Source organism: Cervus canadensis, chromosome X, assembly GCF_019320065.1.
Source record: "Cervus canadensis isolate Bull #8, Minnesota chromosome X, ASM1932006v1, whole genome shotgun sequence".
NCBI lineage: Eukaryota > Metazoa > Chordata > Mammalia > Artiodactyla > Cervidae > Cervus > Cervus canadensis.
The window spans coordinates 2,491,033-2,513,176 of NC_057419.1; the positions used below are offsets into that span (position 1 = coordinate 2,491,033).

Genomic DNA, 22,144 nt, shown 5'->3' on the forward strand with positions numbered 1-22,144 from the left:
GGGGGTTCTATAGAGGTGACACTGGAGAAGGCAATGGTGACCCACTCCAGTACTCTTGCCTGGAAAATCCCATGGATGGAGGAGCCTGGTGGGCTGCTGTCTATGGGGTCGCAGAGAGTCAGACACGACTGAAGCGACTTAGCAGCAGCAGCACAGAGGTGACACTGGAGAAGGCAATGTCGACCCACTCCAGTACTCTTGCCTGGAAAATCCCATGGACGGAGGAGCCTGGTGGGCTACAGTCCATGGGGTCGCTAAGAGTCGGGCACAACTGAGCGACTTCACTTTCACTTTTCACTTTCATGCATTGGAGAAGGAAATGGCAACCCCCTCCAGTGTTCTTGCCTGGAGAATCCCAGGGACAGGGGAGCCTTGTGGGCTGCCGTCTATGGGGTCGCACAGAGTCGGACACTGAGCAGCAGCAGCATAGACGTGACACTGGAGAAGAAAACGGTAACCCACTCCAGCATTCTTGGCTGGGAAATCCCATGGACAGAGGAGCCTGATGGGCTACATTCCACAAGGTCACAAAAGAGTCGGACACGACTGAGCGACTAAACAACAACACACACTTCTGCCTCTCTTTTGTACCTTTTGTATTTTTCTCGGGTAACCTCTTCCCTCTCCTCCAAGTTCTTCTTCTCCCTGTCCCTCAGTTATCATTTTGTTTTGTTTTGTTTTTTAGTTTTCCTATTATAAAATGGGATTTAGTAAAAATGACTACCTCACAGGGATGCTGTGAGCACCAAAAGTGACAATACATTTAAAAACCTTGGTAATGAGAGACGTTATCTGTATCTATTTCATCTTATAAATCTTCATTGCAATTTCTCTCACAGTAGGCACGAAGAATATAGAATGCAGTGTGCTGATTATTTACAAGAACATTTGGGGATGCTGTTAGTGAGCTAATATGCCACTGAAGACTGCTTAACAAAACTCCACAAACTATGTTGTCTGAAATGTCAAAAATGTATTCTCTCATAATTCTGGAGACATAAAGCCCAAAATCAAGGTGCTGGGCATGACCATGCTTCTTCCAAATGCTCTGGGGCAGTATCCATTCTTGCCTCTTCTCCGGTCTGAATGCTTCTGGAGCTCCTTGGTTTGTGGCAGCAGGGCCCCAATCTCCTCCTCCATCTTCACAAGGCCTTCTTGCCTGTGTGACATCTCTCTCTCCTTCTCTTCTTTTTCTTTCTAACGATTATTTTCATTTCCAGATTCTCAAGCTCTGCACAGTTTTAGTACTCCCTGAGAAATTAAACACTGTCATATCTCTTCCATAAAAATGGGAGGAAAAGCATCAGTATATACTAATGACTGACAGAAAACATTTACTAGTTTATCACAAAAATGCATTTATGGTAGGAGTTTCAGAAAGAGTAACTGAAAAATTAAAATTTACCTTAAAAAAGACGTTAGTCAGGAAAACTTTACACAGAAAAATAAATGGCTACATATGTAAATCTTAAATACATTATACTGTTTTATATCCTTTTTGGTCATGGAATACTCTGGGAAGATGTAATTACAAAACTAATTCAAGGAGTCCTTAAAATGTAGTCCTAAAAAATATTGGTTTGATGAAAAGAGAGATTTTAGTCTATTTTAGACAAATTTGGTAAGTTTCTAACTACACTTCATTTCAGCACAATCATCACTCAGGGGACAATCATTTATGAGAAAGGGGAAATTAAAGTTTAAATTAGCTTCCGAATTCTACCCATTATCACCCAATCAATATTGAAGTATATGTCATCAAGTATGCAAAGATTACAGAATTTCAGTTATGTAATTTGCAGGCAAAAAACATAATAATGTATAAGATCATTGACAAACTTAAGCTAGAATTATTAGCTCTAGGACATTTTATTGTATCATTACCTTAAAAGGATGGCAAACTAGACATCAGCAGAAATGCTGTTAAAACTGTTGTTTTTTCACTCCAAGTTTTTCATATTAATGAAATAAAAGGTTAACAGTCTCTAAGTTAAATTTCACAAGTGAAATTGCTGCTCTCTGATTTAACTTTCAGGGATAAGACAGGGCAAAATCCAAGTATCATCCTTTCCATTTTTGTGCATAAACACAAATAAGAGTCATTATCAATACAAATGGCAATGTAAGGAAACAACATGTCTAGTCAGGTTCTGCATCACAGGATATTACAACATAACTCTGCTACAGTAAATTCCCATTTTGTGTTTTGGAATAGCAGATTACATAGTATGGTGTGAAAAGCAGTAAAACGCACATGCTTTCTGTGTCATTTAGCAAAGAAAAGACAGGACAGAATACATTGCCAAACTCCACCTGCTACTCCATCCTAGACCCAGTTGTCTATCATCCACTCAGTTCCAGTACTTCCAAATTCTCAGTCTAACCCAGTCAGTCTCAAGCCAAGATTAACTCCTTTTGCACCAACTCTCCTTTCTCTCAGCTAAGTCATCATTTTCCAGAAAAGTCTGATTTTTCTGACTTCATGATTTAACCCATTTGAAGTCAAAGAAAATGCTGTAATACTGAAAGCAATTAAACTAGAGATGGAAATTAGTGTTGTGGAAGATACACTTCAAGTGCTCTGCGAATGTAATGAGAAAGTTGCAAGAAAGCAGATTTTAAACTCTACCTGGCTTCCTTAGTTACTTGGTATATTATAATGTTGCTCTGATTACTAGTCAGGACAAAGAAGTGCTCAAAGGCACTAAAATATGCACCTTGGGGGAAATGCATGGACATTAAGATTTCTTGGGAGTTGGCCAAGGCATTTTTACATCCATAAGGACCATCAACTTGAACTTAGTCCATCACAGTTATTAAAAAATGAAAGGAGTAGAACTCTTGCTTACAACTGCGTTTGGCAGAAACACATCCATATACTCTGCCCCTGTAATCACACAGGCCTTTAACCAGGGACAATGAGTGTGCCCACAGAGCAGCACTAATGAAAAATTTATAAAGAATCTATGATAGAGCTTCACAATCCAGCTTTACTAGGTTGTAAACACTCTTCTTACCCAAGCATTACTTTGTGTATCTGTGAAACATCTGAAAAATACTCTTCTTTGACTTACCAGGCTGTAGGGAATGAGTCATTTTATGTACAAGTGTCTATAGTAGAACTTGGTACTTTCTTGCATTAACTGAACAATGTTACAACTGGAACTTAAAAGAAGGGTGTCAATTTTCACTTTTTGAGGCTCTGTGAGGTACTGGATGCTCTAGATCAGTTTGTCTTTTGAAGCTTCTCTCTTTGGTATTCTCCTTCTGTCCATTTAGTAATTTGCCTGAAGGTGAAGACATAGCCCATAACTGATATTCATCTGGGGATCCTTTTAGCCAGGTTGGCCTCATTTGTTCTTGATTCACCTCTTTCTGAAGCTGCAATGCTAATAACCTATCCTGTTCATCTTGTTTAATGTCTCTCAAAAAACAGACGTTCCAAATCTATCAGTTTTGGGGTGAAGTGGACTTGTTTACTCTTGGTCTGAGGAAGCTTTGAGGACCATTTTTCTTCTTTTTGTAGAACAGCATGGATTGCTGACTGCTTCAGACAAAGACTCCTGGTTTTTCGCTCTGGAGATATCTTTACTGGTCAGTAGGTGAGGCGAGGCTCCTCATTTTCTGTCACAACTGTGTTATTTTTCAGTGTCTATGTCATATCTGACACTGTACATCCACACTCTCTGTTTCGCCAAAAGACTTAAATGCAGCTTCTCCAGAAGAGGAAATTCCAGCTTTAGGTTCTTCATGACTGATGACACATGACTCTCTTTCATGACTGCTTTGTTTGGTTTTCACTTTTCCTTCAAGGTACCATTCTCCACCACTGGCACATAACTGAGGTCTAGGTGACTCCACTGAAGCTTCTGCATCTCGCTTTTGAACTTCAAGACATATTTGAGGAGAAAGTGCTGGCACATCTTCCTCAATTTCTGTGTCTTGCCATGTAGGTTTCTCCCGATCACTGCTGTCAGTTTCCTCAGACCTGGAAGTTTCCCTGTCTTCTTCTATGACTTCAGACTGTGACGCTGACTCAAGTTGAGAATTCAGTGACAAATTCTTTTGAATATCGCCAGTGCTTTTTTGTTTGCTCTTCCTTTTCCTTTGTGACTCAGTTGTGACGGGATTAGATGTTTTTGGAATCCGAGCAGAAAGCCGAGACACTTTCCTCACAGACATTGCTCACATTAAGGCTTGGCCTTCTTGCCAGCGCTTCATCACTGTTCAGTTGTTCTTCCATCTCTCTGAGCTTTTTTTCTGCCTGTCTCTTTTCCTCTTCTTCCTCCTCTGCCAGTAATCTCCGTATGTATTCTTCACTGGCTTTGTTTTCTTCCTCCTGAATGGCTTGTCGCTCTGCCTCCACCTTGCTTCTCTCCTCTTCATATTCTCTTCTTAATTCCCCAGGTTGACTTAATAGACGAACTGGCTGAGAGTCATCAACGACTTCCTCTGATTGTTGCCCAGAGCCTCTAAGCCGGCATTCCTCTGGTTAGGGTTTTTGAATTATCTCCCACAGTTCCATATTGACAAGAGAATTTCTTCAGGTGCGGTACCGAGTCCACGAAGAGACCTGGCTGCAACAGAAAGGACAGCACAAATTTGCCTTCTCCACAGTTGATTCGAAGCATGCTTTACAGAGCGTTGGTTGCAAGGCAGTGTCACAGGCTCAATGAGGATTTCCACACAGATGTGGCACAGGCATCCCAACAAGGAAGGGATGGTGCCTTTGGGTACAGCCATTTTAATATGCTAATAAGGTGTATTCAACATCAATACCAGAATTCCAGGATTGAGAGCACCGGAATGTCTTTAAGTAAAAAGGTTCTGTGGGCCAGGTAAACAGTACGACCCCAGAAGGCGGTGTATTTGTCCGTGTTAAAGACAAGTATCCCAAAAGGAAGCAAACGAACGTTGACTGCCCCCAGGCACTGACAACCGTTGCAGCACGGCAGTGGTGGGCACAGGGCTCTCTAGTGAGGCAGAAGGCGGGCGCCAAGTTCCATTCCTCCCTGTTCCCAGGTGAGGCTTCTCCCTTAGTTCTGAGAAGCTAAGCCCGAGACCGCTGAGGTGCGCAGGCCCCAGGCCACCACTCCACGAAGACCAGTGCTTCTTCCGGGATGCCGCCTCAGCAGAGGGACTTCCGTTTGACCTTTGCTGTGGGGTCGACCGCACCTGTGCACCTCTCAGGGCTCTGAGCCGACCCTCCTCTCTCTTGCGCAGTGCAAGTCGCTCAGGGGTGTCTGACTCTTTGCGACCCTGTGAAATTCTCCAGGCCAGAATACTGGAGTGGGTAGCCTTTCCCTTCTCCAGGGGATCTTCCCAACCCAGGGATCGAACCCAGGTCTCCCACATTGCAGGCGGATTCTTTACGAACGGAGCTATCAGGGAAGCTTAATCTTGGGGGCAGTGCTGTAGCAATCTCAAAAGGGCTAGTGAGGTCACAACGCTCTCCCTCTCTCCTTTTTCTTATAGGACACCAATCATTCATTGTAGAGTCTACTCTAAATACAGGATGATTTCATGTCAATATCCGTAGTTTCATGTCACAGACCTTATTCCCCAAAATGGTCTCATCACAGGTTCAGGCATTGCGGTTTGGACATGTCTTTTTCAGGATACATGTCAACCCACTGTAGTGACAGGAGGGTTGAAAAACTAAAATGAGCTCTTACCTTTTGTAGATCGGTATACAAACACATGCCTACGTGCATAAATATATAAATGCCTGCATAAGAAAGAATATAATGCATTCTTGAACAATGAAATGCGGATAAAAACATTCAGCAAATGTTTGGGGGTTGTATGTTTTGGGCAAATGTTGTTTTTCCACTGTTTATTATGTTATTTATTTTTTACCTAAAAGAGATGTCTATTGCTCTTGCAAATGTTAAAAACATGAAATGGCAGGGAAGCAAGTACATTCTTACCACATCCCTAGAAAAGCCTTTAGAAGAGTAATATTTTTCAGAGACAGGAAGAGAGATGAGAGGTTGAGGAAGTCCCTTCCTCCATATAACAAGAAAATTCCCCTCCAATAACAACCAAAATTATGAATATCAATGCTTTAAATTTCTTGTTATTAAATTGGAGGAAAATATTGGACCTCAGTTTGACAGTTTAAATTTTTAAATGGAGGATAATTGCATTACAATGTTGTGCTGGTTTCTGCCATACAACATTACAAATCAGTTGTAACTATATATATATATCCTCTCCGTCTCCACTCCCCTCCCCCCATCCTGCCCCTTTATTCATACAAACTCCAGTCTGGGTTCCCTGTGTTATATGGCACCTTCTCACTAGCTATGTCTTTTACACGTGGTAATGTGTATATATATGTCAGTGCTACTTTTGTGATTTGTCTCACCCTCTCATTCCCCTGCTGTGTCCCCAAGTCTGTTCTCTATGTCTGGTTCTCCATTCCTTCCCTGCAAATATGTTCATTAGTATCATTTTTCTAGATTTCATATATATGCTTTAATTTACTATATTTGTTTTTCTCTTTCTGACTTACGTCACTCTGTGTAACAGTTTCTAGGTTCATCCACATCATTATGACTGACTCAAATTTGTTCCTTTGCTGAGTAGTATTCCATTGTACATATGTACCACTACTTCTTTGTCCATGCATCTGTATATGCACGTCTAGGTTGCTTCTGTGTCCTGCCTATTGTAAATAGTGCTGCAGTACACCTTAGGGTACATGTTTCTTTTTGAGTTGTGAGTTTCTCAGGATATATGCCCAAGAGTGGAATTGATGGGTCATATGATAGTATTTTTTTGTTGTTGTTTTGTTTTTTTCATTTATTTTTATTAGTTGGAGGCTAATTACTTTACAATATTGTAGTGGTTTTTGCCATACATTGACATGAATCAGCCATGGATTTACATGTGTTCCCCATCTCGATCCCCCCTCCCGCCTCCCTCTCCATCCCATCCCTCTGGGTCTTCCCAGTGCACCAGCCCTGAGCACTTGTCTCATGCATCCAACCTGGGCTGGTGATCTGTTTCACCCTTGATAGTATACTTGTTTCAGTGCTATTCTCTCAGAACGTCCCACCCTCGCCTTCTCCCACAGAGTCCAAAAGTCTGTTCTGTACATCTGTGTCTCTTTTTCTGTCCTGCATATAGGGTTATAGTTACCATCTTTTTAAATTCCATATATATGCGTTAGTATACTGTCTTGGTCTTTATCTTTCTGGCTTACTTCACTCTGTATAATGGGCTCCAGTTTCATCCATCTCATTAGAACCGATTCAAATGCATTCTTTTTAATGGCTGAGTAATATTCCATGGTGTATATGTACCACAGCTTCCTTATCCATTCGTCTGCTGATGGGCATCTAGGTTGCTTCCATGTCCTGGCAATTATAAAGAGTGTTGCGATGAACACTGGGGTGCACGTGTCTCTTTCAGATCTGGTTTCCTCAGTGTGTATGCCCAGGAGTGGGATTGCTGGGTCATATGGCAGTTCTATTTCCAGGTTTTTAAGGAAACTCCACACTGTTCTCCATAGGGGCTGTACTAGTTTGCATTCCCACCAACAGTGTAAGAGGGTTCCCTTTTCTCCACACCCTCTCCAGCATTTACTGCTTGTAGACATTTGGATAGCAGCCATCCTGACTGGCGTGTAATGGTACCTCATTGTGGTTTGGATTTGCATTTCTCTAATAATGAGTGATGTTGAGCATTTTTCATGTGTTTGTTAGCCATCTGTACATCTTCTTTGGAGAAATGTCTGTTTAGTTCTTTGGCCCATGTTTTGATTGGGTCATTTATTTTTCTGGAATTGAGCTGCAGGAGTTGCTTGTATATTTTTGAGATTAATCCTTTGTCTTTTGGTTCATTTGCTATTATTTTCTCCCATTCTGAAGCCTGACTTCTCACCTTGCTTATAGTTTCCTTTGTTGTGCAAAATCTTTTAAGTTTCATTAGGTCCCATTTGTTTATTTTTGCTTTTATTTCCAATATCCTGGAGGTGGGTCATAGAGGATCCTGCTGTGGTTTATGTCGGAGAGTGTTTTGCCTATGTTCTCCTCTAGGAGTTTTATAGTTTCTGGCCTTACATTTAGATCTTTAATCCGTTTTGAGTTTAATTTTGTGTATGATGTTAGAAAGTGTTCTAGTTTCATTCTTTTACAAGTGGTTGACCAGTTTTCCCAGCACCACTTGTTAAAGAGGTGGTCTTTTTTCCATTGTATATCCTTGCCTCCTTTGTCGAATAGTTTTATTCCTAATTTTTCTCAGGAATCTGCATACTGTTCCCCACAGTGGCTGTATCAATTTACATTCCCACCAAAAGTGCAAGAGGGTTCCCTTTTCTCCACATCTTCTCCAGCATTTATTGTTTATAGATTTGTTGATAATAGCCATTCTGACTAGTATGTGGTGGTACTTTGTTGCAGTTTTGATTTACATTTCTCTAATAATGAGCAGTGTTGAAGCATCTTATCATGTGTTTATTGGCCATCTGTATGTCTTCTTTGCAGAAGTGTCTGTTTATATCTTCTGCCTTTTTTTTTTGATTGGGTTGTTTGTTTTTTTTCATATTGAGCTGACTGAGCAGCTTATATATTTTGGAGATTAATCCTTTGTCAGTTTTTTCGATTGCAATTGTTTTCTCCCATTCTGAGGGTTGTCTTTTCATTTTGTTTATAGTTTCCCTTGCTGTGCAAAAGCTTTTAAGTTTTATTAAATTGTATTTGTTAATTTTTCTTTTATTTCCATTACTCTAGGAGGTGGGTCCAAGAGAATCTTGCTACGATTTTTGGCATAGAATATTCTGCCTATGTTTTCATTAAAGAGTTTTGTAATTTCTGGCCTACACTTAAGTCTTTAGTCCATTTTGAGTTTGTTTTTGTGTATGGTTTTCCAAAGTGTTGTGTGCCCTGATGACAATGAGTCTTATCAGGTGAGAGGTAGCAGTGGGCACTAGTTAGATGTGGGGCTCAGCAGCCACCTAGAATCTGTTCGCATCTTAGTCTTGTGACTGCTTAGCCCTGCCCTCAATGTGCTTCATTTCCCTGATGTTTAAAGTTGGGCAAGAGTAGCTCCTCCTCATAGACTGTGGTGAGGTTTTAATGAGAAACTACAAGTTTAGCACTTACAGCTGTGTGGGGAACCAAGGGAGTCAGCAATAATAATTAACAATTCTTAGAATTATCATACCTAAATTGGCCATTGATGTTTCTGTTCCCATTTTTATGACTACATGGGCCTATATCATGACTCTTTGTGATTCTATGGACTCTAGGCCACCAGGCTCCTTTGTCCATGGGATTCTCCAGGCAAGAATACTGAAATGGGTTGCCCTAACCTCCCCGAAGTCATCTTCCCGACCCAGGGATCAAATCCCTGTTTCTCGGGTCTCCTGCACTGGCAGATGGGTTCTTTTACCACTAGCAGATCATAGGAAGTCCACATTGGTGTTGCTCCAAAGAAAGCAGTTGTATAAAATGATAAGTAGGCTATCACCTCATTACTATGCTCTAAGAAGAACAGTTATATTTATATAGTAAAATGTCTCAAAAGCAAATATATACTCAACTGTTAGGAATTCTTCTCCATGAATAAGATGGTTTCAGGGATTTTGAATGATTTTTTCCTAAATGGATTTTTCATTTTTTCCTACAAACAGAGTGTCTTGGATAAGCCTTCTTAAGTGAATAATGCAAAAAAAAAAAAAAAAAGAGAGAGAGAGCGAACAATAGGATGGGAAAGACTAGAGACATCTTCAAGATAATCAAGATATGAAGGGAACATTTTATGCAAGGATGGGCACAATGAAAGACGGAAATACAAGGGCCTGACAAAAGCAAAAGAGATTAAGAAGAAGTGGCAAACACACATAAGAACTATACAAAAAAGATAGTAGTGACCCAGAAAGCCACGATGGTGTGGCTACTCACCTAGAGCCAGACATCCTGCAGTGTGAAGTCAATTGGGTCTTAGGAAACATGATTATGAAAAGCCAGTGGAAGTGATGAAATTCCAGCTGAGCTATTTAAATCCTAAAATATGGCACTGTTAAAGTGTTGCATGCAACATATCAGCAAATTTGGAAAACTCAGCAGTGGCCACAGGACTGGTAAAGTCAGTTTTCATTCCAATCCCAAAGAAGGCCAAGGCCAAAGAATGTTCAAACTACCATACAATTGAGATCATTTCACAAGCTAGCAAGGTCATGCTCAAAATCCATCAAGCTAGGGTTCATTAGTATGTGAACTGAAAACTTCCAAATGTACAAATGGATTTAGAAATGGCAGAGGAACCAGAGCTCAAATTGCCAACATCCATTGGGTCATAGAAAGAGCAAGGGGATTCCAGAAAAACACCTGTACTATGTCGCTTCAACTGTGTCTGACTCTTTGCAAAACTATGGACCATAGCTTGCTAGGTCCCTCTGTCCAAGGGATTCTCCAGGCAAGAATACTGGATTGGATTGCCATGCCCTCCTCCAGGGGATCTTCCTGACCCAGGGATTGAACCTGTTTTGCTGATGTCTCCTGCACTGGCAGGTGGGTTCTTTACACTATTGCCATCTGTTAGCATATGAAGTGAGCAGAGTTGTACCATAGTTTGTACATTCTTTGGCATTGTCCTTCTTTGAGATTGGAATGAAAACGGAACTTTACCTATCCTGCAGCCACTGCTGAGTTTTCCAAATTTTCTGGCCTATTAAGTGCAGCACTTTAAAAGCATTCATCTTTACCTGGAATCCCATCACATCCACTGGCTCTGTTCTTAGTAATGCTTCCTAAGGCCCACTTGACTTCACATTCCAGGATGTCTCGGTCTAGGTGAATGACCACACCATTGTGGTTATTCGGCATTAAGACCATTTTTGGACAGTTCTTCTCTGTATTCCTAATATCTTCTGCTTCTGGTAGGCCCTTGCCACTTCTGTCCTTTATTGTGCCCATCTTTGCATGAAATATTCCTTTGGTTCTCCAGTTTTCTTGAAGTAATCTCTAGTATTTCCCATTCTATTGTTTTCCTCTATTTCTTTGCATTGTCCACTTAAGAAGGCTTTCTTATCTGTCCTTTCTATTCTTTGGAACTCTACTTTCAGATGCTATTCTTTGGAACTCTACATTTCCTTTTCTCTTTTGCCTTTCACTTCTATATTTTCCTCAGCTATTTTTAAGGCCTACTCAGACAACCGTTTTCCCTTTTTGCACTTCTTTACCTTGGGGATGGTTTTGATCAGCATCTCCTGTAAAATGTTATGAACCTCCATCCATAGTTCTTCAGGCATTCTATCAGATCTAATCCCTTGAATCTATTTGTCACTTCCACTGTATACCATAAGGGAATTGATTTAGATCATAGCTGAATGGCATAGTTGTTTTCCCTACTTTCTTCAATTTAGTCCTGAATTTTCCATTAAGGAACTCATGATCTGAAACACAGTCAGCTCCCGGTCTTGTTTTGCTGACTGTATAGAACTTCTCCCCCTTTGGCTGCAAAGAATACTATCAATCTGATTTTGGTATTGACCAAAATGACATGATGTCCATGTGTAGAGTCACCTCTTGTACTTTTGGAAGAGGGGGTTTTCCATGACTAGTGCATTCTCTTGGCAAAACTCTATTGGGCTTTGCTCAGCTTCATTTTGTACTCCAAGGCTGAACTTTTCTGGTACTCCAGGTAACTCTTGACTTCCTCCTTTTGCATTCCAATCCCCTATGAAGAAATGGACATCTTTTTCATGTGTTATTCTAGAATTTCTCTGGGAATGCTTCCATATCATGAGAACTCACTCCATATAATTTTTAAGTACTTACTCCTGCCTTGTCAAGCAAGATTTAATGATTATTTTGTAATACTGTTTTTAACATGCATGAGACAAGTGCTCAGGGCTGGTACACTGGGATGACCCAGAGGGATGGGATGGGGAAGGAGGTGGGAGGGGGGTTCGGGATGAGGAACACATATAAATCCATGGCTGATTCATGTCAATGTATGGCAAAAACAACTACAATATTGTAAAATAATTTGCCTCCAACAAATAAAAATAAATGAGGGGGAAAAAAAGAAAATAGTACGGCTCATTACATCTAAAACATTTGCTATCCTGAACAGAATGAAATGTGAGTACTGAAAGAAATTAGGATTCAGACATGTTCTGGAGGTTACAGGACTCAATGGGGAAATCTTTAGTGAAATATAGATTACACGACTAAGCACATGTTAAAAAGCAGTTTTCCCCTTTTATCTAGTTTCTCCTAACTTCCTATTGTTCTTGTTTTTGTTGTTCAGTTGCTAAGACATGTCTGACTCTTTGTGACCCCAAGGACTGCAGCACACCAGGATTCCCTGTCCTTTACCATCTCATGGAGTTTGCTTAAATTCATACTCAGGTTGTCTGAGTAGGCCTTAAATTGAGTCAGTGAAGTAATCCAACTATCTCATCCTCTGCTACCAACTTCTTTTGCCTTCAATCTTTCCCAGCATCAAGGTCTTTCCCAATGAGTCAGCTCTTCACATCAATTGGCCAAAGTATTGGAGTTTCAGCTTCAGCATCAGTCCTTCCAATGAATATTCAGTGTTTATTTCCCTTAAGATGAACTGGTTTGATCTCCTTGCTCTCCAAGGGACTCTGAGGAGTCTTCTCCAGCACCACTGTTCAAAGCCATCAATTCTTCAGGATTATATTCAGACTTAAACTGAAAAAAGAAGGGAAAACCACTAGGCCATTCAGATATGACCTAAATCAAGTCCTTTCTAATAATACAATGAAAGTGACAAATAGATTCAAGGGATTAGACTGGTAGACAGAGTACCTGAAAAATTACAGACAAAGGTTAGTAACATTGTACAGATGGCGGTGATCAAAACCATCCCCAAGAAAAAGAAATGCAAAATGGTTGCCTGAGAAGGCCTTAAAAATAGCTGAGAAAAGAAGAGAAGCAAAAGGCAAAGGAGAAAAGGAAAGATATGCCCATCTGAATGCAGAGTTCCAAAGAACAGCAAGGAGTGATAAGAAAGCCTTCTTAAGTGAACAATGCAAAGAAATAGAGGAAGACAATAGAATGGAAAGACTAGAGAACTCTTCAAGAAAACTAGAGACACCAAGGGAGCATTCTATGCAAAGATGGGCACAATAAAGGACAGAAACAACCTGAACCTAACAGAAGCAGAATATATTAAGAAGAATTGAACCGCACACAAAAAAAAGGTCTTTATGACCGAGATAACCATGATGGTGTGATCACTCACCTGGAACCAGACATCCTAGGGTAAAGTCAAGTGGGCCTTAGGCAGCATTACTAGGAACACAGCTAGTGGAGGTGATGGAACTCCAGCTAAGATATTTCAAATCATAAAGGATGCTGCTGTTAAAGTAATCTACTCAATATGCCAGTTAATTTGGAAAACTCAAAAATGGCCGCAGGACAGGAAAAGTTCAAATTTCCCTCCAATCCCAAAGAAAGAGAATGCCAAAGAATGTTCAAACGACCACACAGCTGCACTTATCTCACATGCTAACAAGGTAACACTCAAAATCTTTCAAGCTGGGCTTCAAGTACATAAACTGAGAACTTCCAGAAGTGCAAAATGGATTTAGAAAAGGCAGAGGAACCAGAGATCAAATTGCCAACATCGATTGGATCATAGAAAAAGCAAGAGATTTCCCGAAAACCATCTACTTCTGCTTTATTGGCTACACTAAATTCTTTAACTCTATTCAGTTCGGTTCAGTTCAGTTCAGTTGCCCAGTTGTGTCCGACTCTTTGTGACCCCATGGACTGCAGCACACCAGGCTTCCCTGACAATCACCAACTCACAGAGCTTGCTCAAACTCATGTCCATCGAGTTGGTGATGCCATCCAACCATCTCATCCTCTGTCATCCCCTGCCTTCAGTCTTTGCCAGCATCAGGGTCTTTCCTAATGAGTCAGTTCTTTGCTTCAGGTGACCAAAGTATTGGAGCTTCAGCTTCAGCATCAGTCCTTCAAATGAATGTTCAGGACTGATGTCCTTTAGGATTGACTGGTTTGATCTCCTTGCAGTCCAAGGGACTCTCAAGAAGCTTCAACACCACAGTTCAAAAGCATCAATTCAAAAGCGTCAATTCTTCAGTGCTCAGCTTACTTTATGATCCAACTCTCAAATCCATACATGACTACTGGAAAAACCATAGCTTTGACTATATGGACCATTGTCAGTAAAGTAATATCTCTGCTTTTTTATATGCGGTCTAAGTTTGTCATAGCTTTTCTTCTAAGGAGCAAGAGTCTTTGAATTTCATGGCTGCAGTCATCATCTGCAGTGATTTTTGGAACCCAAAAAGTAAAGTCTATCACCGTTTCCATTGTTTTCCCATCTATTTTCCAGGAAGTGATGGGACTGGATGCCAAGCTCTTCATTTTTTGAATGTTGAGATTTAAGGCAGATTTTTCACTTTCCTCTTTTGCTTTCATCAGGAGGCTGTTTCCCCAATCCTGTGGAAATTCTGTAATCAATTCCCACTGGCCTCCAAACTCAAATTCCCTGAGGGATCACAGTCCCTTTGCCTGATCCCCAGGTTGGGAAAACTGTTGTTGATTCTAGAACTTTATTAACAGTGTGAGAATTTCTTTGGCATAATTGTTCTGCAGTTTGTGGGTCATCTGCTTGGTGGCTCTATGGTGACTAACATTGGGTGACCCAGGTCTGCTGCAGCCAGAGCCCCTGTCCATGCAGCAGGCCACTGCTGATCCATGCCTCCACAGGAGACCCGCAAACACTCAAAGGCAGGTCTGGCTCAGTCTCTGTGGGGCCCCCAGGTCCTGGTGCACACAAGGTTTTGTTTGAGCCCTCCAAACTTGTCTGGTGGGTATGGGGTTTGATTCTATTCTGTTCCATTGATCTATATTTCTGTCTTTGTGCCAGTACCATACTGTCTTGATGACTGTGGCTTTGTAGTAGAGTCTAAAGTCAGGCAGGTTGATTCCTCCAGTTCCATTCTTCTTTCTCAAGATTACTTTGGCTATTCAAGGGTTTTTGTATTTCCATACAAATTGTGAAATTATTTGTTCTAGTTCTGTGAAGAATCCCATTGGTAGCTTGATAAGGATTGCATTGAATCTATAGATTGCTTTGGGTAGTATAGTCATTTTGACAACATTGATTCTTCCAATCCATGAACACGGTATATTTCTCCATCTGTTTGTGTCCTCTGATTTCTTTCATCAGTGTTTTATAGTTTTCTATGTATAGGTCTTTTGTTTCTTTAGGTAGATATACTCCTAAGTATTTTATTCTTTTTGTTGCAACGGTGAAAGGAATTGTTTCCTTAATTTCTCTTTCTGTTTTCTCATTGTTAGTGTATAGGAATGCAAGGGATTTCTGTGTGTTAATTTTATATCCGGCAGCTTTACTATATTAGTTTTCTATATTTACTATACTATATTAGCTCTAGTAATTTTCTGGTAGAGTATTTAGGGTTTTCTATGTAGAGGGTCATGTCATCTGCAAATAGTGAGAGTTTCACTTCTTCTTTTCCTATCTGGATTCCTTTTACTTCTTTTTCTGTGGTTTGATTCTAAATGCAGTTATGCCCCTCCTACCATCTTGTTGGGGCTTCTCCTTTGCCTTTGGATGTGTGGTATCTTTGTGTGTGTGTGTGTGGGATCCAACATTCTCCTGGTGATGGTTGTCCAGCAGCGAGTTGCAATTTTGGAGTTCTCACAGGAGAAGATGCATACATCCTTCTATTCCGCCATATTGTTGTTCTCACAACAAACTGTGGAATATTTTTAAAGATATGGGAATGCCAGATCGTCTTACCTGCCTCCCGAGAAACCTGTATGCGAGTCAAGAAGCAATAGTTAGAACCAGACATGAAACAACGAACTGGTTCAAAATTGGGAAAGGAGTACCTCAAGACTGTATATTACCACCCTGCTTATTTAACTTATATGCAGAGTGCATCATGGAAATGCCAGACTAGATGAAGCTCATACTGGAATCAAGAATGCTGGAAGAAACCATCAATAACTGCGGATATGCAGATGACATCACCCTAAGAGCAGGAAGCAAAGAGGAACTAAAGAACCTCTTGATGAAGGTGAAAGAGGAGAGTGAAAAAGCTGGCTTAAAACTCACTATTCAAAAAAACTAAGATTGTGGAATCTGGTCCCATCACTTCATGGCAAGTAGATGGGGGAAAAGTGGAAACAGTGACAGACTTTATTTTGGGGGGCTCCAAAATCACTGTGGACTGTTACTTCACCCATGAAATTAACAGATGCTTGCTCCTTGGAAGAAAAGCTATGACAAACCTAGATAGTGTGTTAAAAAGCAGAGACAATATTTTGCCAAAAAAGGGTTTATATAGTCAAAGCTATGGTTATTCCAGTAGTCATGTACGGATGTGAGTTGGACCGTAAAGAAGGCTGAGCACTGAAGAATTGACGCTTTTGAATTGTGATTCTGGAGAAGACTCTTGAGAGTCCCTTTGACAGCCAGGCAATCAAGCCAGTCAATCCTAAAGGAAATCAACCTTCAATATTCATTGGAAGGACTGATACTGAGGCTGAAGCTCCAATACTTTGGCCACCTGATGCGAAGAGCTAACTCACTAGAAAAGACTTGATGCTGGGAAAGATTGAGGGCAGGAGATAGGGATGATAGAGGATGAGACTGTGGGATCGCATCACTGACTCAATGGACCTGAGTTTGAGCAAACTCTTGGAGATAGTGAAGGATAGGGAAACCTGGCGTGCTGCAGTCCATGGGGTTGCAAAGAGTCAGACACGACTGAGTGACTAAACAACAGCAACATCACTTCCATAGTAAAAGCAAGCCTGAGGCCATTTCTGCATTGCAGGATGGCTTTACTGAGGAATCCAGAGGGAAAGAAGAAGATCATCAAGCTGTTTATTTAATTCCTAGTCATTTTACTGCCCCTTAGTTTACCTTTTCGATTGACATTGGGAGAAGCAGTTTCCCATAGAGCCCCCAAATAAAAAAGAGTACAAATATAGAGTAGGCAGGAATAACAAACTTGATTTTGAGAGCAGATCCATTACCCCCTACATGACTATGCACTAGGATTTCATCTGCACCATCAGCTTCTTCAAAGAGAGGGGATAGGGAGTGAGTGCTACCTCAGTGGGCATAGTTTAGAAACATATAAAACTACAAGTTTTAAATTCTAGAAGACCATCATCTGTCAAGGAGACCATTGGATGATAACCTTTAGAGATTGTAAGAGGTAGATCTCATTCCTCTTCCTTAAAAGATGACTCTGAAAGATTGATCTTCCATCAGTGAATCTGAGTTTGTCATCTGTCATTGGGAATAATGATGCCATCCTCCCAGAGTTGTTTTGAGGATAATATAAGGTATATAGTTGTGTGAATGTTTCATCTATAAATATATAAGTATTATCTTGGGCTTCCCAGGTGGTGCTGTAGTAAAGAACCCGCCTGCCAATGCAGAAGACATAAGAGATGCAGGTTCCATCCCTGGGTGAGGAAGATCCCCTGGAGAAGGAAACGGCAACCCACTCTAGTATTCTTGCATGGAGAATCCCTTGGACAGAAGAGCCTGGCAGCCTAAGTCCATGGGGTCCCAAAGAGTCAGACACAACTGAAGTGACTTAGCACACCCACATCTTAGAGAAAATTCCTTTTGCAACCTCCTTTTAAATCTGAAAATAGTAGTTTTTTTCTTTCAGATTTCTCTAATAAAGTGACTATGGGACTGCTTTGATATGACTCTGTGTGGCCTTGACCATTTTTGCACATATTTCCCAGAGCATGAGTGCCCAAGATGTTCTGCAGTCAGTGTCCAAAAATGCAGCAGCTGATGGGGATCTTACTTTTCCTTCTCTCATGGATGTTGCCAATGTTTCTGAAAAGAGGTTGTACTAATCTGTCCTCCACCAGTAGTATATGAAGTTCTTGTAAACCTACATTTTCCACTTAAAGAGGATGCAGTATAAACATAAACTCACTGATCAGATTTTCTTTCAAATTCTGGAATTATTCCAGGATATATTCTTGGGCACAAATAAAAAATATGCCACTTATAAGGACATAAAATGAAGAAAGATTAAAATAATCTAACATTTTAGTACCAGGATATCAAATTAGCACGCAATAAAAGCGTAAAATCCATCATGGATTCAGATCTACAAAAACAGGTTCTCTTGTCTTACGGTTGTGTGTGCTAAATACTAATAAAAAGATTGTAGATTGTAAAGGTCAACTAAACAGTAAATACTGAAAATATTCAATGTATGTACTCTTTGACAAGGCAGTTCCACCTGTGGGATCTTGTCTTCCTGAGGCAGCCAGGGTAGACCCTTGCCATCATGACCCATCTGACCACACTGCTCAGGGTTGAACCATCAACATAGATGACTCAGTGTCCTCAGATCCCCTGACTCCTTGATTCAAAGGAGAAAATCTCTCTTACTGCTGCTTTCCCAGCCTTGATGAACCATCCACAGAACCACCACAAGTATTGATATGGAGTAGTGCTAGGTCCCTACTACTGGAGGGACTTGTAGATCTCAGATCTCATCCCTGTGTAGAAGAAATTTCTCTTCCTCTCCCTCTCCAGGCTCTCAGAAACCCTCCCTTCTGTAGCAGGTACAAACAGCCCAATCCTCATACTGAGTTTAAGGTTTTACAAAGGATGGAAGAAACGTGGGTGTAAGACAACTTCTGTTCCCAGCCCTGTCACAAACTTCCCTGGGGACAAGGGGAAGGGGCATCAAGCCTGGCTCTTGCTGCAGGGAAGGTAAACATAGAGAGAACAGAGATAAACACTGCAGCAGTATGTGTCCTAACACATTTTGTACATATCTGTCACCCACAACAAAAGGTGCCCAGGCTGCTGATTGTATCCTTAACTATGGCATTGGGTTTGGGAGGAAACCTCTCTGCCACCTGTTTCTGGTGAGCAGCCCATGCTTTTTTGTCACACACATCATGAAGACAAGACAGCCATACCTCACTACCAGCACCTTGGTTCTCCTCCACAAAGCTCTCCTTGTGTCAGGTTGCCTGATAAAATCAGGACACCCAATTAAATTTTAACTCCAGAGAACTAAAGAATGATTTTTAGCAAAAGTATGCCAAATATAATGTGATTTTGTTTATCTGAAACTGAAATTTAACTTGGTGTCCTTTATTTTTATTTGCTAAATCAGGACACCCTGGGGTAGGATACTGTGAGTTTAACAGTCCCCGTTGAGCCCCCCAGAAGATAATCAGCACCAATTATCCATGTGAGTACCCTTTCTTGGATGTCCCAGCCAAATGACACCTCCAGATGACTGTGAGCCTGAGTGACAGACATCATGTAGGGCAAAAATCACTCAACTGAACCAAATCAACATACTGAATCCTGATAGATAATAAATGACTATTATTTGGGGGAATTTATTAAGTAAAAATGAATATCCAAAACATACATTTTGGGTGTACTTTTTTCCTGTGGTCTGGAATCATTGACTAGGATATGGATTCACTGATTCTTGAAGGCTTGGTAGGACTTCATTATAGTTTTGGCTATAGATTGCATGCCGGTTTATATGTGCGTATCAATCTCTGAATATTTCCATTTCTTCTTGAAGGGATTTCCACAGGAAATTTTCGTGATGCATGTTTTTCACCCTACTCTTGCGATTTAGAACCTACTTCCAATGCCCCTCCACAAGAGGAGCCTCCAATGCAATCTCCTGTGTTTGTTACTACAATTGGCTCCATGAACCCATGGAGCATCATATCCTCAAAAAGTTGCTTGGTGAGTATGCAGTCAGAACTAGGGGTGTTTACTCACTTTGAAAAATGATTGTCAAAGGTTGTTTCCTGAAACACTCTTTTGCTACTGGGATGACCTTTGGCAAAAAAGTTACTTTCCTTGAACACATAGAGACAGAGCTTCTTCACCAGCAGCAGATAGCTCTACATTGTAGTGTTTGGCCTTTGTGACTGTCTCATGAAGCACTTTTAAAAAAACACTTGCTGCAACTGAAACAGTTGTATTTTTTGGTTTTGTTTTTTTGTTTGTTTGTTTGTTTGCTGCACTGGGTCTTCCTTTTTGTGTGTAGACTTTCTGTAGTTGCAGCAGGGGAGGGGGGGACTACTCTCTAGTTGCAGTGCACAGTCTTCTCATTATGGTTGTTTCTCTTGTTGCAGAGCTCAGGCTCTAGTGTTCCCTGGTGCATGGGCTCAGTAGTTGTGGCGATTGGGCTTAGTTGCCCGGTGGCACGTGGAATCTTCCCAGACCAGGGATTGTACCTGTGTCTCCTGGATTTGCAGGCATATTGTAAACTGCTGGACCACCATGGAAGTCCTCATGAAGCACTTTTAGTTGGTCAAGTCAGTACGATTCTGGGGTTCATTAAAAGGAAGCTCAATTGCCTACAAATCTAAACCATTTCCCCCAATATCACCTTTATAAGTAATAGAATTGATGTTCTTTTTATTCTTTTGTCACAGTTCTTGGGTCAGAACCCAGATGTGGAGAAAGGGTGTATTTGGGGAACCCCTTAAAGACACAAACATTCTGTAACAGATCATATGACTAGTTGGGGAGCCACCAATACTCAGAGAAGAGAAGAGCTGTGGACACACCCCTGAGAGCAAAGCAAATATGTGCTCCATAAAGGCAGCTTGCTTCAAGAGTTTTGAAGGGAAAGGGTCTGGGCTGTGTGTTCCTCCTTCCAAAGCCACTAATCAGATAAATGATTCCCACAGTAGAGAAGTGAATTATAGAGAAGCTAGAAATGTTTTGGTCATGGATGTCCCTCCTCATGGAAGAAAATATCAGGAATGGATAATAAGAATTTCCCAAACAGAAACCAATTGTATAGGGAATCGACCAGGTTTCTTTCTGCCTATTAAATGATTATATTATTCTAGGTCTGCCTCCCTGAAGCACCTCTGAATGTTTCTTTAAATGACATCTTTCCGAGTTCCTAGATTGTTCAGTCACATGATTATAAGCATTCTCTGAATGTGCTACCACAGATGACGGCTGTTAACCTTCTGAGGGTTAGCCCATCTCTAAGAACCCCAGGATACCTCTCTGGATCCACTCTCCTCCTGGAGTTTGCCAGTTTCCCTGATCCCAGTCAAGTGCATCTAATTAGTATGCTTTTTCTGGTGGCAGCCAAAGCTAACCTGCTCTGCTTTCACCAAAGTTCAGGGTGGTGAAGGAGGGTGAAAAGGCATTTCCGGATGTGGCAGACTAGCCTGCTTTTCGCCGTTGCCATGGAAACCTGACGTAAATTTGGCGACCGTGACGACTTTTCTGCGGAGACGCGTAACCTGAGGAGTACCACAGGTTCAGTCTTCAGGTGTTTGGGACTCAGTTGAGGGTGTGGGGTCCGGCAGGGGGTGCTGGATCGCCCTGGGGTGTGGGGAGACAAAAGGATCCGCATTCAAGCCGCCGCTTTCCCGCTTTGGGGCTCGGTGTCCCGCTGTCTCGTAGGTAAAGCTCTGGGGTCCCGCCCGGCTCCAGTGAGTGTGGCGTCCTGCGCCAGGGGTGTCTTGGAGCCACTTTCTTCCTTAAGGCGCGGGAGGTGAGACAGGTAGCGACTCTCTCTGAGCCTCAGTTTTTCCCTCTGTAAAATGGGGATAAGAATGCTTTCCCCACAGGATCGCTGAGAACATTCATTGGTAACACATGAGTAAGCCCATGGCCCTGTGGTTATTGCGGGATCATGAACGTCTGTATGAAGTCAGGCCACTTCTTACTCCTTTTCAACTTTGTTGCTAAGGGATAGATGAGGAAAGGAGAAGAAAAAGGCCATGGTGGGAAGCTCATTGTAACATCTGGTTGTTACAATCACTACCCAGTTGTTTCAGTGTAATTGTCAACTAACCCAGTGCCTAGCATGGTGCAGGGCACACAGTTACACTGGTAAACCATGGTGATTGCTGGATATGTCTTTCCTTGTGCAGCTCTCATGCTGATATGTGTGTGTGTGTGTGTGTGTTGCTTAGTCGTGTCTGACTCTTTGCAACCCCATAGACCATAGCCCACCAGGCCCCTCTGTCCATGGGATTCTCCAGGCAAGAACACTGGAGGGGTTGCCATTTCCTTCTCCAAAAGAAACTATAGAAAGAAAGAAAGTGAAGTCGCTCAGTCCTGTCTGACTCTTTGCGACCCCATGGACTGTAGCCTACCAGGC

At 41.5% G+C, this 22,144-nt stretch overlaps 1 pseudogene; it reads right to left on the minus strand.

Moving 5' to 3' along the window:
* Nucleotides 1–1,900: 1,900 nt before the first annotated feature.
* On the minus strand, nucleotides 1,901–6,183 carry LOC122435993 (annotated as a pseudogene).
* Nucleotides 6,184–22,144: the final 15,961 nt, after the last annotated feature.